The sequence below is a fragment of the Bombina bombina genome, chromosome 3 (genome assembly GCF_027579735.1).
Source record: "Bombina bombina isolate aBomBom1 chromosome 3, aBomBom1.pri, whole genome shotgun sequence".
NCBI lineage: Eukaryota > Metazoa > Chordata > Amphibia > Anura > Bombinatoridae > Bombina > Bombina bombina.
The window spans coordinates 253,141,471-253,158,170 of NC_069501.1; the positions used below are offsets into that span (position 1 = coordinate 253,141,471).

Here is a 16,700-nt window from a genome sequence, read left to right on the forward strand (position 1 = left end):
ATAAAACTACCTTTAGGTTGCATGTATAAGTTGTATAATGACATGTAAATATTGCCTTCATGATAAAAGATATTGTTGTTTAGACTTGGGCCTATCCCCTCTGCGAACTGTCCCATTTAACAGACGCAAATATTCCAAAATCTAAACTATCACAAAATCCAATCCTTTTCTACCCAAGCAGTTTGGATAAAGAGTTTTCTACCTGTATTAGTTCATAGTTTGGGGAGATTATTCACTCTTTCCCTATACATCTGCTAGCTTTTTCGGACCTATTTAGCATATGGGCTTCATTAATATTATAGCTACATGTTACATTTCAGCATCTCGTAAAAATGTATTACTATTATAGATTATACATAAAACGTGCTGCCTTTTTGGCTCTCAAGGGTGAAATAGCACTAACTATAAATGGCGGTTATATTTCATTTTTCATTGAACACTCACTACACCCAAATAGTTATATTATAAATTACAAACAAAAGTTATATTATGAAGAAATTTAAAATGTGAGGGATATATTCATATATGAATAGTCGGTCAGCTTTCATATATCATTTGTACTAACTTATAATTATATGTTTTTGCTCCCAAAGGTTTTATGTAAAGTAAATATGACTAAATATGAAAAAGCCCAGGCGCCTACCGAGGGAGGCAGGTACTAACACACACTAATAAGGATTAAAATTATTATTTATTAATAGCATATGATTGTTTATATAATAAAAAACAATTGATAAAAGCAATATTTCATGGATCCATGATGGTTTAACAATGATTTGATAAAACAAGATATAGAAAAATAAAATCGAAATTACAAATAAAAACAAGCAGGAAATGACAGTGATGTGGACACAGCACTGGAAATAGTGAACTTGTAAGTCCACTGTACAATGTAGAGATACAGCTGTGGATATCGTAAACTTATAGGTCCACTGTACAATTTCAGACAAAAGATAAAACCTGCGAGTACTATAATGATCTGTCGTGTTCCTATTTGTGCCAAAAACGATGGGAATCCAATAGGTGTTCCAAAGTGTTAGTGAAAAATCATATAAAAGTGATAAGTGAAAACAAGTGAACAGATGGGGGGTCCAATATCAAAAATCAAAAATAGAGTGTATGTGTCAGAAATCCCAAATTCAAATGAAATAAGGGTCTGAATCCAAATCAAAAAAAGTGTCTGTAATAAATGTCTGTTTCCAAAAATGATAAGTGTCTGTTTCCAAAAAAAAAAAAAAAAAAAAGTGTCTGTATCCAAAAAATAGGGGTGGTAGAACTTGTGTTGGTGTAACAGAAAAAAGTGACTGTGAAGTGTCCTTGTCAGACTATATTCATCTTAGAACTTGATTGCAGTAAATATCACACCAGTGTGCAAAAAACAAATGGATAAAAGAGCTAAGGTGTAATTACGATCTCCTCCTGAAATAACAGAAATAGATATAGTGTAGATTGTATAACAATTTAAAAACAATAGAGTAAGGCTTACCAGTGTCTACGCGTTTCGGCCCGCACACTGGTGTGATATTTACTGCAATCAAGTTCTAAGATGAATATAGTCTGACAAGGACACTTCACAGTCACTTTTTTTCTGTTACACCAACACAAGTTCTACCACTCCTATTTTTTGGATACAGACATATTTTTTTTATTTTTTTTATTTTGGAAACAGACACTTATCATTTTTGGAAACAGACATTTATTACAGACACTTTTTTTGGAAACAGACACTTATTTTTTGATTTGGATACAGACCCTTATTTCATTTGCATTTGGGATTTCGGACACATACACTCTATTTTTGATTTTTGATATTGGACCCCCCCATTTGTTCACTTGTTTTCACTTATCACTTTTCTACGATTTTTTGCTATGACTTTGGAACACCTATTGGATTCCCATCGTTTTTGGCACAAATAGGAACACGACAGATCATTATGGCACTCGCAGGTTTTATCTTTTGTCTGAGATTGTACAGTGGACCTATAAGTTTACGATATCCACAGCTGTATCTCTACATTGTACAGTGGACTTACAAGTTCACTATTTCCAGTGCTGTGTCCACATCACTGTCATTTCCTGCTTGTTTTTATTTGTAATTTCGATTTTATTTTTCTATATCTTGTTTTATCAAATCATTGTTAAACCATCATGGATCCATGAAATATTGGTTTTATCAATTGTTTTTTATTATATAAACAATCATATGCTATTAATAAATAATAATTTTAATCCTTATTAGTGTGTGTTAGTACTTGCCTCCCTCGGTAGGCGCCTGGGCTATTTCATATTTAGTCTGTTCTCTAGGTGCACCTCTCCCTAGGCCATAGGTACTTAGTAGGCGCTTTTTCCACATCCCACCCATTTTATGTAAAGTAAGAAATGGTTTATAATAGCTAATAAAGTATAATATAAAGATTTTAATATACGTTTATGATGTTCATGAGAAAAGTTAATTCTCATATTTGCCAATCAATAGGTAGACCCACAAGAAGCTGAATGTGGTGTATTAGTCTAACTTGAGCTAATTCACTTTATTCCATGGAAAGAATCTCAGCCATGAAACCTTTAAGCCCCTATTTAAGAAAGTCTGGTGGACCTGATCCGACAGTGCGGATCAGGTCCGCCAGACCTCGCTGAATACGGCGAGCAATACGCTCGCCATATTCAGCATTGCACCAGCAGCTCACAAGAGCTGCTGGTGCAATGCCGCCCCCTGCAAACTCGCGGCCAATGGGCCGCCAGCAGGGGGGTGTCAATCAACCCGATCGTACTCGATCGGGTTGATTTCCGGCGATGTCTGTCCGCCTGCTCAGAGCAGGCGGACAGGTTATGGAACAGTGGTCTTTGGGACCGCTGCTTCATAACACTGGGCATCAAGCTCCATTCGGAGCTTGATAGATAGGCCCCTTAGAGTCAATCAATTAAAGGGGCATGAAACTTAACCTTTTATTTTATGATTCAGCTAACATTTTAAACAACTTTCAATCAACTTCTGTTGTTAAATTTGATTAATTTTCTTGGTATGTTCTACAGGGAGCTAGCTGAACACATTGGGTAAACCAATGACAAGAAGAATATATGTACAGACACCAATCAGCAGTTAGCTCCTAGTAGTGCATTGCTGTTCCAAAGTCTACCCAGGTATGCTTTTCATCAAAAGATAGCAAAAGAACAAACCATATTAATTAACAGAAGTAAATTGGAAAGTTTACTGTTCCTTTAAAGGACTAAATCCATTACAGCAGGTAATTTTCCAACTATCGATTGTGCTCTACTGTGTTTAACCCCTGCAAGGTCTAGTCCCAAGCAGAGCCCGTGGCTAATCCAATCAGCAGAGCAGGCTGCACATTTGAGTCATGTGACTAGTGCTGCTGATTGGATCAGCAGGTTTCGCTCAGGACCTGCAGTGCACCACAGGTCCCAAGCAGAACTTTAACTGTGTGTTTAATACCTTTGAACACACAGTAGCATTTGATAGCTGGAAAATTTCATACTCTAATTTAAAATTAAAAAAAGGTTAAAATTCCCTCATTTTGATATATTTTTAAGCAATCACTATACAGACATACACAAATGCTACACTACACACAACAATACACACACACATATATATATATATATATATATATATATATATATATATATATATATATATATATATATATATATACACACACTATACAAATGCACACACAGATCACACAAACACTAAACTTGCACATCATGCTCGCAATAAAGACCAAGGACAGTCAAGGGCAGAAAAAAAAAATCTTGCTAATGGCAAAAAAAAATCTTGGTAATGTAAATCTAGTTTTGGTATTTACATGGTTTTTAACATTTGATTGGGAACTTAAATACTGGTATTAACACAAATTGTTTTTGTTTGCCACTGCTGTATACTACAAATTGCAATATTCAGTATAAAAATCCGCACTCACTGGACTTCTAGATGAATACAAATATTTATTTCATGGTGATATTTCGGGCATAATCACCCCTTCTTCAGACCATCCATATACATAATATACACACTACACACACACAAAGCACTTTGCACACACACACACACACATATATACACAAAAAAAGTGGCTATACTATCTTTAAAGTTTTTTATATGATGTGCTAAGGTTGAAATATGTAGAATTTCAGTTTTAATTTATCCAAATCCCCCAAGGCCCCATTGTTCTATGTTTAAAAAAGAGCCAGCTTTGTAATACAGAGCACTTGAGTAAACACTTATGACCACCTCCCTGGAGCATCAAAGCAACCAAGAAATGAGAAACTTAAAGGGACACTGAACCCAATTTTTTTTCTATTGTGATTCAGATAGAGCATGCAATTATAAGCAACTTTCTAATTTACTCCTATTATCAAATTCTTTTCATTCTCTTGGTATCTTTATTTGAAATGCAACAATGTAAGTTTAGATGCCAGCCCATTTATGGTGAACACATTGTGTTGTTCTTGCTGATTGGTGGATAAATTCCCCTACCAATAAACAAGTGCTTTCCATGGTCTGAACCAAAAAAATAGCTTAGATGCCTTCTGTTTCAAATAAAGAAAGCAAGAGAACAAAAAAATGATAATAGGAGTAAATTAGAAAGTTGTTTAAAATTGCATGCTCTATCTGAATCACAAAATAAAAAATTGGGTTCAGTGTCCCTTTAAAAAAAACTACTTAGTAAATAAGCTCTATAAAAGATAAAAAATAAGTGAAACTAAGAGGAATGGTAATATCTGTATGTTTTTTTACAGGAAACAATGACTTTATAGTTTGAAAAGAAGTAACTTGTCAGTGGGGACAATTAACAATCCATATTAAAGGGACAGTAAATACTTTGTAATTAAAAAAAAAAAAAACATTTCTACTGTGCACTTTGTTCACACACAGTCAAAATTGTGCACAGTTTCAATATGACATTTTATTTTTAATCTAAAATATGATTTTTGTAGTTGTTTGCATTGTTTTGCAGTTGCTATTAGTTAAATCTAATTAAGGATATGTATGTAGCAGGGTTAGACTTGAGAAGTCAGCAAGGTGCATTTAAGGTTCTGAGAATGAGAAAATCCTCAATTTTCAGAGCTAAACTACACGAAGAAGGGGTCAAATAAATAATGAACATAGATTGCAAAGTTGTTTAATTACTCATAACTAAACATTTTATGTAAACATTTTAAGGTGTTTTGTCGTCCCTTTAAAGGGATACTCTACTGTAGTTTTTACACTTAATATGTTCCAAATTATTTCTTATACCAGTTGCTTAGTATTATAAGTATTTCTTTTTTATAATGACTCAGGGTCATTGTGTTACCCTATACTCATGTACCCATCAATACAGAAATACAGACTAATAATAATAAGAAGAAGAATTGTGATGTAGAGTATAAATCAACCCTGCATCAGTCACCTGTTAGTCACAGAAAGGGTTAACTGACCCTTTCCACCTTAAAGGGACATGAAACCCACATTTTTTTATTTTCATTATTCAGACAGAGAACAAAAGTTTCCAACTTACTTCTATTATTACATTTCCTTCAATTTCATGTTATTCTTTGTTGAAGAGATACCTAGGTAGGTTGCGTGCACATTCCTGAAGTACTACATAGTAGTGCTGCCATCTAGTGCTCTTGCTAATGTATAACATTGTTGAAAACTGCTGCCATATAGTGCTGCAGACACGTGCACACTCCTGAGCTTACATCCATGCTTTTCAACAAAGAGTAACAAGAAAAGAAAGAAAAATTGATAATAGAAGTAAATTGTTTAAAATGGTTTGTTCTATCTGAATTATGAAAGGAAAATGTTGCGTTTTATGTCCCTTTAACCAGTTTTTCACAGTCTAGCCACTCCGGGTTCAGGTGGTGTAAGGGTTAACAAACACTCTCTAGTCAGTACAAGACCTTAGAAAAATGACCAAAGTCCCCTTTAATGCCACCCACACTAAACTATCTCTCCTGCTACCACTTTAAGATTATTATATGGAAAATCCTAAAGAAAAACCCAAACTAACAGATTTTTAAATCCTAAAATACAATTTAGAAAAATCAATCTATAACAAAGAACAGTACTGTTTTTACAAGTCTCTTCAGTAATATGGTTCAAATGTTTTCTTTCCTGATTCAGGTAGAGAATGTGATTTGAAAAAAAGTTTCCAATTTACTTTTATTATGAAATTTGCTTTGTTCTCATGTTATTCTTTTTTGAAGAGATATGTAGGTAGGTAGCGTGCACATGTTTAGAGCACTACATGACTGGAAATGGTGCTGCCGTCTAGTGCTCTTGCTAATGTATAACATTGTTGCAAAAGGGCTGCCATATAGTGCGGTAGACATGTGCACACTCCTGAAATTACCTTCCTGCTTTTGAACAAAGGATAACAAGAAAATGAAAAAAAAATCTGATAATAGAAATAAATGACGAGTCTTGCAGATTTAGGGGCACCGCACACTTTTTTGGCCTTACTGCAAATCAACGTACGCAATTTGCGTATAGTCTTTTTTCTATGGGACTTCCATAGCGCCGGTATTACAAGCTTGTCCTGGGAGGTAAAAAAGTGAGCGGTACAGCCTATCCTGTCAAGATTCGTACCGCATTTTAAAGTCAGTAGTTATGAGTTTTACACTACAATGCTGTAGCATAAAACTCATAACTAAAGTGCTAAAAAGTAAACTAACACCCATAAACTACCTATTAACCCCTAAACCGAGGCCCTCCCGCATCACAAACAATTATTATTAAAATTATTAACCCCTAATAAGCCGCTCCTGACATCGCCGCCACTATAATAAACATATTAACCCCTAAACCACCACACTCCCGCCTCGCAAACATTAGTTAAATATTATTAACCCCTAATCTGCTGTCCCTAACATAGTCGCCACCTACCTACATTTATTAACCCCTTATCTGCCGCCCCCAACATCGCCGCCACTATATTAAATTTATTAACCCCTAAATCTAAGTCTAACCCTAACCCTAACACCCCCTAACTTAAATATAATTAAAATAAATCTAAATAAAAATTACTATCATTACCTAAATTATTCATATTTAAAACTAAATACTTACCTGTAAAATAAACCCTAAGCTAGCTACAATATAACTAATAGTTACATTGGGGGGTAGTTATCAACGTGTCTATTTTACCTGTCTTCGCTGGCCCAATACGCCCGCCAAAGCTCGCCTCACATCGCCGCGCGGACATGCAAAAATTCGCCTAAGTTATCAAAAAAGCTGTCAAAAAGCCGCGCACCAAGTACGGGGCGATGAGCAGCGGACTGTGAGAGTTATCACTCATCCGATCTCGCTGCTCTTCGGCTTTTTTACAGCTTTCTTGCTAGCCTGTCACTAAGCACCCACACTAACTACACTGTTCTAAATCCTATACCGGTGCCCCCGGAGCCCCCCGCAACTAAATAAAGTTACTAACCCCTAAACCGCCACTCCTAGACCCCGCCGCAACTCTTATAAATGTATTAACCCCTAAACCGCCGCTCCTAGACCCCGCCGCAACTCTTATAAATGTATTACCCCCTAAACCGCAGCTCCCGGACACCGCTGTCACCTACATTATATCTAGTAACCCCTATCCTGCCCCCCTATACCGTCGCCCTCTATAATAAAGTTATTAACCCCTATCCTGCTGATCCCGCACCTCGCCGCAACTAAATAAATAGTTTAGCCCCTAAACCGCCGCTCCCGGACCCTGCCGCAACCTATATTAAATTTATTAACCCCTAATCTGCCCCCCTACACCGTCGCCACCTATAATAAATTTATTAACCCCTATCCTGCCCCCCACTACACCGCCGCCACTGTAATAAAATTATTAACCCCTAAACCTAAGTCTAACACTAACCTTAACACCCCCCTAACTTAAATATTAATTTAATAAATCTAAATAATATTTCTATTATGAACTAAATAAATCCTATTTAAAACTAAATAATTACCTATAAAATAAACCCTAATATAGCTACAATATAAATAATAATTATGTTGTAGCTATGTTAGGATTTATTTTTATTTTACAGGTAACTTTCAATTTATTTTAACGAGGTACAATAGCTATTAAATAGTTATTAACTATTTAATAGCTTACCTAGCTAAAATAAAGAGAAATTAACCTGTAAAATAAAAACTAACCTAAGTTACAATTACACCTAACACTACACTATACTTTAATAAATTATTCCTATTTAAAACTAAATACTTACCTGTAAAATAAACCCTAAGATAGCTACAATATAATTAATAATTACATTGTAGCTATCTTAGGATTTATATTTATTTTACAGGTAACTTTGTATTTATTTTAGCTAGTTAGAATAGTTATTAAATAGTTATTAACTATTTAATAACTACCTAGCTAAAAGAAATACAAAATTACCTGTAAAATAAATCCTAACCTAAGTTACAATTAAACCTAACACTACACTATCATTAAATTAATTAAATAAATTAACTACAAATAACTACAATTAAATACAATTACATAAACTAACTAAAGTACAAAAAATAAAAAAGCTAAGTTACAAAAAATAAAAAAAATAAGTTACAAACATTTTAAAAATATTACAACAATTTTAAGCTACTTACACCTAATCTAAGCCCCCTAATAAAATAACAAACCCCCCAAAATAAAAAAATGCCCTACCCTATTCTACATTAAAAAAGTTCAAAGCTCTTTTACCTTACCAGCCCTTAAAAGGGCCTTTTGTGGGGCATGCCCCAAAGAATTCAGCTCTTTTGCCTGTAAAAGAAAAAAAACAACCCCCCCAACATTAAAACCCACCACCCACATACCCCTAATCTAACCCAAGCCCCCCTTAAAATAACCTAACATTAATCCCCTGAAGATCATCCTACCTTGAGTCGTCTTCATTCAGCCGAGCAGTGATGGAACCGAAGAGGAGACCCGGAGCGGCAGAAGTTATCCTCCAAGGGGCGCTGAAGAAATCTTCCATCCGATGAAGTGATCCTCCAGTCGGTGCTGAAGAAGTCTTCCATCCGGGCGATGTCATCTTCCAAGAGGCGCTGAAGAAGTCTTCTATCCGGGTGATGTCATCTTCCAAGCGGGGTATTCAATCTTCAATCTTCATCCCGCCGACGCGGAACATCCTTCTTTACCGACGGACTACCGACGAATGAAGGCTCCTTTAAGGGATGTCATCCAAGATGGCATCCCTTCAATTCCGATTGGCTGATAGGATTCTATCAGCCAATCGGAATTAAGGTAGGAAAAATCTGATTGGCTGATTGAATCAGCCAATCAGATTCAAGTTCAATCCGATTGGCTGATCCAATCAGCCAATCAGATTGAGCTTGCATTCTATTGGCTATTCCGATCAGCCAATAGAATGCGAGCTCAATCTGATTGGCTGATTGGATCAGCCAATCGGATTGAACTTGAATCTGATTGGCTGATTCAATCAAAGAAAAAGCAGGCAGGTGACAGCAAATATTGTTACCATTTATTGAGGAGGTAAAAAAGGCAACGTTTCGGGATCAGTCTCCCTTATTCATGCCATACCTGATACAAACCATCAAGTGACATATACATGTATACCACTAGGTGGCGCTCAAGTGTAATTAACCCATTCTTATCTTATACATTAACTTATTCATTAATTTTACTCACACTTATACATTTCTTATTATGTATACATAGCAACAGAATAACTATTCTATAATTAATTAAATTTCTAAGTTTTTAACCATCATTCACTTTATCATAGAACAACAACAATAGATTGCATTTTTCATCTCAGCAATATTTATCATAAAAATACAGTAAGGTCCCAGTCCTTATTTAACCCCTTGGGTTCTAGACACTCTAATTCATATATCCAATATGCTTCTTTCTGTTTTAACAGAACTTCTCTATCCCCTCCTCTACGTGGAATGTCTACTTTATCAATTATTTGAAATTTCAATTGACTTTTAGAGTGGTTAGCTTTTATAAAGTGGGCTGCTAGAGGGGCTTTTACATTACCGGTCCTAATGTTGCTCTTATGCTCAATGATTCTTTCCTTAGCGGACCTGGTAGACTCCCCTATATAGACCCCCCCCACATGGACATTTGATCATATATATTATAAAAATGGTTAAGCACATAAAATAACCTTTTATATTATACTTTTTGCCGGTGTGAGGGTGATAAAATTGATTCAATCAGCCAATCAGATTTTTCCTACCTTAATTCCGATTGGCTGATAGAATTCTATCAGCCAATCGGAATTGAAGGGACGCCATCTTGGATGACGTCCCTTAAAGGAGCCTTCATTCGTCGGTAGTCCGTGGGTAAAGAAGGATATTCCGTGTCGGCGGGATGAAGATTGAAGACCCCGCTTGGAAGATGACATCGCCCGGATAGAAGACTTCTTCAGCGCCTCTTGGAAGATGACATCGCCCAGATGGAAGACTTCTTCAGCGCCGCTTGGAGGATCACTTCATCGGATGGAAGATTTCTTCAGCACCGCTTGGAGGATAACTTCTGCCGCTCCGGGTCTCCTCTTCGGTTCCATCGCTGCTCGGCTGCGTGAAGACGACTCAAGGTAGGATGATCTTCAGGGGATTAGTGTTAGGTTATTTTAAGGGGGGTTTGGGTTAGATTAGGGGTATGTGGGTGGTGGGATTTAATGTTGGGGGGGTTGTATTTTTCTTTTACAGGCAAAAGAGCTGAATTCTTTGGGGCATGCCCCACAAAAGGCCCTTTTAAGGGCTGGTAAGGTAAAAGAGCTTTGAACTTTTTTAATGTAGAATAGGGTAGGGCGTTTTTTTTATTTTGGGGGGAGTTGTTATTTTATTAGGGGTCTTAGATTAGGTGTAAGTAGCTTAAAATTGTTGTAATATTTTTTAAATGTTTGTAACCTATTTTTTTATTTTTTGTAACTTAGCTTTTTATTTTTGTACTTTAGTTAGTTTATGTAATTGTATTTAATTGTAGTTATTTGTAGTTAATTTATTTAATTTATTTAATGATAGTGTAGTGTTAGGTTTAATTGTAACTTAGGTTAGGATTTATTTTACAGGTAATTTTGTATTTCTTTTAGCTAGGTAGTTATTAAATAGTTAATAACTATTTAATAACTATTCTAACTAGCTAAAATAAATACAAAGTTACCTGTAAAATAAATATAATTCCTAAAATAGCTACAATGTAATTATTAATTACATTGTAGCTATCTTAGGGTTTATTTTACAGGTAAGTATTTAGTTTTAAATAGGAATAATTTATTAAAGTATAGTGTAGTGTTAGGTGTAATTGTAACTTAGGTTAGTTTTTATTTTACAGGTAAATTTCTCTTTATTTTAGCTAGGTAAGCTATTAAATAGTTAATAACTATTTAATAGCTATTGTACCTAGTTAAAATAAATTGAAAGATGCCTGTAAAATAAAAATAAATCCTAAGATAGCTACAATATAATTATTATTTATATTGTAGCTATATTAGGGTTTATTTTAAAGGTAAGTATTTAGTTTTAAATAGGATTAATTTAGTTCATAATAGAAATATTATTTAGATTTATTTAATTAATATTTAAGTTAGGGGGGTGTTAGGGTTAGTGTTAGACTTAGGTTTAGGGGTTAATAAATTTATTACAGTGGCGGCGGTGTAGTGGGGGGCAGAATAGGGGTTAATAAATTTATTATAGGTGGCGACGGTGTAGGGGGGGCATATTAGGGGTTAATAAATTTAATATAGGTTGCGGCAGGGTCCGGGAGCGGCGGTTTAGGGGTTAAACTATTTATTTAGTTGCGGCGAGGTGCGGGATCGGCAGGATAGGGGTTAATAACTTTATTATAGAGGGCGGCGGGATAGGGGGGGCAGGATAGGGGTTACTAGGTATAATGTAGGTGGTGGTGGGCTCCGGGAGCGGCGGTTTAGGGGTTAATACATTTATTATAGTTGTGGCGGGGACAGGGAGCGGCGGTTTAGGGGTTAATATGTATAGAGTAGCTTGTGGTGGGCTCCGGGAGCGGCGGTTTAGGGGTTAATACATACATTATAGTTGCGGTGGGCTCCGGGAGTGGCAGTTTAGGGGTTAATATTTATAGAGTAGCTTGCGGTGGGCTCCGGGAGCGGCGGTTTAGGGGGTAATAACTTTATTTAGTTGCGGCGGTATAGGGGGGACAGATTAGTGGTGTTTAGACTCGGGGTACATGTTAGGGTGTTAGGTGCAGACATCTCCCATAGCAATCAATGGGATGTCTGGCAGCAGCGAACTTGTACTTTCGCTATGGTCAGACTCCCATTGATTCCTATGGGATCCGCCGCCTCCAGGGTACGCTGGGCCGGAAAAGTGCTGAGCGTACCTGCTAGTTTTTTGATAACTAGCAAAAGTAGTCAGATTGTGCCGTACTTGTGTGCGGAACATCTGGAGTGACGTAAGAATCGATCTGTGTCGGACTGAGTCCGGCGGATCGAAGTTTACGTCACAAAATTCTACTTTTGCCGGTCTCTAGCCTTTGATAACTAAGGCAAATCAGCCTCGCCACAAATACGATGCGGAATTCCAGCGTATTTGTGGTTGACGGCTTGATAACTAGGCCCCATTATATCTATTTTAGGGTTTATTTTTATTTTCCAGGCAAGTTTGTACAGGGAGTGCAGAATTATTAGGCAAATGAGTATTTTGACCACATCATCCTCTTTATGCATGTTGTCTTACTCCAAGCTGTATAGGCTCGAAAGCCTACTACCAATTAAGCATATTAGGTGATGTGCATCTCTGTAATGAGAAGGGGTGTGGTCTAATGACATCAACACCCTATATCAGGTGTGCATAATTATTAGGCAACTTCCTTTCCTTTGGCAAAATGGGTCAAAAGAAGGACTTGACAGGCTCAGAAAAGTCAAAAATAGTGAGATATCTTGCAGAGGGATGCAGCACTCTTAAAATTGCAAAGCTTCTGAAGCGTGATCATCGAACAATCAAGCGTTTCATTCAAAATAGTCAACAGGGTCGCAAGAAGCGTGTGGAAAAACCAAGGCGCAAAATAACTGCCCATGAACTGAGAAAAGTCAAGCGTGCAGCTGCCAAGATGCCACTTGCCACCAGTTTGGCCATATTTCAGAGCTGCAACATCACTGGAGTGCCCAAAAGCACAAGGTGTGCAATACTCAGAGACATGGCCAAGGTAAGAAAGGCTGAAAGACGACCACCACTGAACAAGACACACAAGCTGAAACGTCAAGACTGGGCCAAGAAATATCTCAAGACTGATTTTTCTAAGGTTTTATGGACTGATGAAATGAGAGTGAGTCTTGATGGGCCAGATGGATGGGCCCGTGGCTGGATTGGTAAAGGGCAGAGAGCTCCAGTCCGACTCAGACGCCAGCAAGGTGGAGTACTGGTTTGGGCTGGTATCATCAAAGATGAGCTTGTGGGGCCTTTTCGGGTTGAGGATGGAGTCAAGCTCAACTCCCAGTCCTACTGCCAGTTTCTGGAAGACACCTTCTTCAAGCAGTGGTACAGGAAGAAGTCTGCATCCTTCAAGAAAAACATGATTTTCATGCAGGACAATGCTCCATCACACGCGTCCAAGTACTCCACAGCGTGGCTGGCAAGAAAGGGTATAAAAGAAGAAAATCTAATGACATGGCCTCCTTGTTCACCTGATCTGAACCCCATTGAGAACCTGTGGTCCATCATCAAATGTGAGATTTACAAGGAGGGAAAACAGTACACCTCTCTGAACAGTGTCTGTGAGGCTGTGGTTGCTGCTGCACGCAATGTTGATGGTGAACAGATCAAAACACTGACAGAATCCATGGATGGCAGGCTTTTGAGTGTCCTTGCAAAGAAAGGTGGCTATATTGGTCACTGATTTCTTTTTGTTTTGTTTTTGAATGTCAGAAATGTATATTTGTGAATGTTGAGATGTTATATTGGTTTCACTGGTAAAAATAAATAATTGAAATGGGTATATATTTGTTTTTTGTTAAATTGCCTAATAGTTATGCACAGTAATAGTCACCTGCACACACAGATATCCCCCTAAAATAGCTATAACTAAAAAACAAACTAAAAACTACTTCCAAAACTATTCAGCTTTGATATTAATGAGTTTTTTGCGTTCACTGAGAACATAGTTGTTGTTCAATAATAAAATTAATCCTCAAAAATACAACTTGCCTAATAATTCTGCACTCCCTGTATTTATTTTAACTAGGTAGAATAGTTACTAAATAGTTATTATCTATTTAATAACTACCTAGCTAAAATAAATACAAAATAAAACCTAACCTGCCTTACACTAACAACTAACCTAACCCTACAATTAAATAAATTCCCTAAATTAAATACAATTAACTAAATTCAAAACAATTAGCTAAATTAAAAAAAAACACACTATATTACAGAAAATAAAAAACAAATTACAAGATCTATAAACTAATTACACCTAATCTAGTAGCCCTATCAAAATAAAAAAAAAACCTAGCCTAAACTAAACTACCAATAGCCCTTAAAACGGCCTTTTGCGGGACATTGCCTAAAAAGAAATCAGTTCTTTTACCTGTAAAAATAAATACAAACAACCCCCTCAGCAGCTCCATCTTCAAGACATCCGGCGCGGAGCATCCTCTTCAATCGACGGCTTCTTTTGGAATGAATGTTTCTTTTAGTGACGTCATCCAAGATGGCATCCCTTAGATTTCGATTGGCTGATAGAATTCTATAAGCCAATTGGAATTAAGATTTAAAAAATCCTATTGGCTGATGCAATCAGCCAATAGGATTGAACTTCAATCCTATTAGCTGATCCAATCAGCCAATAGGATTGAGCTCGCATTTTATCAGCCAATCGGAATCTAAGGGATGCCATCTTGGATGACGTCACTTAAATAAACATTCATTCCAGAAGAAGCCGTCGATTGAAGAGGATGCTCCGATGAAGATAGAAGATGCCGTCTGGATGAAGACTTCTGCCCGTCTGGAGGACCACTTCTGCCCGTCTGAAGGACCACTTCTGCCGGCTTCATTACATCTTGCTGCTTGGATGAAGACTTCTCCTGGTAAGTCGATCTTCAGGGGTTAGTGTTAGGATTTTTTAAGAGTGTATTGGGTGGGTTTTATTTTTAGGTTTGGGCTTTGGGCCGGAATAGAGTTAAATACCCTTTTAAGGGCAATGCCCATCCAAATGCCCTTTTCAGGGCAATGGGGAGCTTAGGTTTTTTTAGTTAGGGTTTTATTTGGGTGATTGGTTGTGTGGGTGGTGGGTTTTACTGTTGGGGGGGTTGTTTTGTAATTTTTTTACAGGTAAAAGAGCTGATTTCTTTGGGGAAATGCCCCACAAAAGGCCTTTTTAAGGGCTATTGGTAGCTTAGTTTAGGCTAGGTTTTTTTTTTATTTTGGGTGGGCTTTTTTATATTGATAGGGCTATTAGATTAGGTGTAATTAGTTTAAAGATCTTGTAATTTGTTTTTTATTTTCTGTAATTTAGTGGGGGTTTTTTAATTTAGCTAATTGTTTTTAATTTAGTTAATTGTATTTAATTTTGGGAATTTATTTAATTGTAGGGTTAGGTTAGGTGTTAGTGTAACTTAGGTTAGGTTTTATTTTACAGGCCAATTTGAATTTATTTTAGCTAGGTAGTTATTAAATAGTTAATAACTATTTAGTAACTATTCTACCAAGTTAAAATAAATACAAACTTGCCTGTAAAATAAAAATAAACTCTAAGCTAGATACAATGTAACTATTAGTTATATTGTAGCTAGTTTAGGGTTTATTTTACAGGTAAGTATTTAGTTTTAAATAGGAATTATTTAGTTAATAATAGTAGGTTTTATTTAGATTTATTTTAATTTTATTTGTTAGGGGGTGTTAGGGTTAGGGTTAGACTTAGGTTTAGGGGTTAATAAATTTAATATAGTGGCGGCGACGTTGGGAACGGCAGATTAGGGATTAATAATATTTAACTAGTGTTTGCGATGCGGGAGTGCTGCGGTTTAGGGATTAACATGTTTATTATAGTGGTGGCGACGTTGGGGCGGCAGATTAGTCGTTAATAAGTATAGGTAGGGTGCGGCGACATTGGGGGCGGGAGATTAGGGGTTAATAAATATAATGTAGGTGTTGGCGATGTCTGGAGCAGCAGATTAGGGGTTAATAAGTATAATATTGGTGGTGGCGGTGTCCAGAGCGGCAGATTAGGGGTTAATAAGTATAATGTAGGTGTCAGCGATGTCGGAGGTGGCAGATTAGGGGTTAATAAATGTAAGATTAGGGGGATTAGGTTTAGACTTGGGGTTCATGTTAGGGTGTTAGGTGTAAACATAAATTTAGTTTCCCCATAGGAATCAATGGGGCTGCGTTACTGAGCTTTACGCTGCTTTTTTGCAGGTGTTAGACTTTTTCTCAGCCGGCTCTCCCCATTGATGAGCACGTACAACCAGCTCACCGCTGACTTAAGCTGGTATTGGAGTCTGGTATGGAGCACAATTTTGCTCTACGCACACTTCTTGTCTTTTAACGCCGGGTTTGTAAAAACCTGTAATATCAGCACTGTAGATAAGTGAGCGGTGACAATAACGTGCAAGTTAATACCTCACCCCTCATAACGCAAAACTCGTAATCTTGCCGCTTATGCTCTATCTGAATTATGAAAGAATTTTTTTTGGATTTACTTCCCTTTAATAAAGGAACATTTATTATAAACAAAAAAGAGTCACAGTGTATATATATA

The 16,700-nt window shown here is 36.7% G+C and overlaps 1 protein-coding gene across 1 annotated transcript in view; it reads right to left on the reverse strand.

Annotated features, from left to right (window-relative positions):
• The window catches only part of COL26A1 (collagen type XXVI alpha 1 chain), a 743,138-nt gene that overhangs the window by 312,897 nt on the left and 413,541 nt on the right, over positions 1-16,700 (reverse strand). The gene's annotated exons all lie outside the window — the stretch shown is intronic.